The 509-nt window shown below is 44.2% G+C and overlaps 1 protein-coding gene across 1 annotated transcript in view; it reads left to right on the top strand.

Moving 5' to 3' along the window:
• LOC107574056 (ras GTPase-activating protein-binding protein 2-like) overlaps positions 1-509 on the top strand; it is a gene marked incomplete at its 3' end in the record, with an annotated part of 11,186 nt that overhangs the window by 5,117 nt on the left and 5,560 nt on the right. The window lies entirely within an intron of this gene.

The following is a 509-nucleotide window of genomic DNA, read 5'->3' as shown; positions in this document are numbered from 1 at the left end:
ACACGCACTCTCTCACACACACACACACACACACACGCACTCTCACACGCACTCTCTCACACGCACACGCACGCACTCTCTCACGCACACGCACGCGCTCTCTCACGCACACGCACGCGCTCTCTCACGCACACGCTCACTCTCTCTCACACACACACTCACTCTCACACACACTCTTTAATTAGCATACCCCTGATGAACTGACGAGGTTTACGTTATAGTTTTTCTATTATAATGTTGTAGACGGGATGTAAGATGGATATTTTGGCAGATATCTCATCTTTTTGAATGAGCAGCTGAAGTAGTAAAGCATAGACATTTCAAAATAAGAGTATCTATAACAGCAAAGTCCAGTATCTCCATGCGTGTTGATATGAGAACGTGACACAGATTTGAATAAAACATCTTGAGTATTTAAACTCGCAGTTCTCCTGTTTTGCAGTTGAGTGTCAGGAAATACTTTGTTGAGTCTCTCAAGGTCTTGAGTTAGGTTTGAAAAGCCTGGCACT

Source organism: Sinocyclocheilus grahami, unplaced genomic scaffold (genome assembly GCF_001515645.1).
Source record: "Sinocyclocheilus grahami isolate Dianchi unplaced genomic scaffold, SAMN03320097.WGS_v1.1 scaffold2104.1, whole genome shotgun sequence".
Lineage (NCBI taxonomy): Eukaryota > Metazoa > Chordata > Actinopteri > Cypriniformes > Cyprinidae > Sinocyclocheilus > Sinocyclocheilus grahami.
Note: the sequence above shows the minus strand (reverse complement) of the source record. Positions and strands in the feature narration are given on the sequence as shown.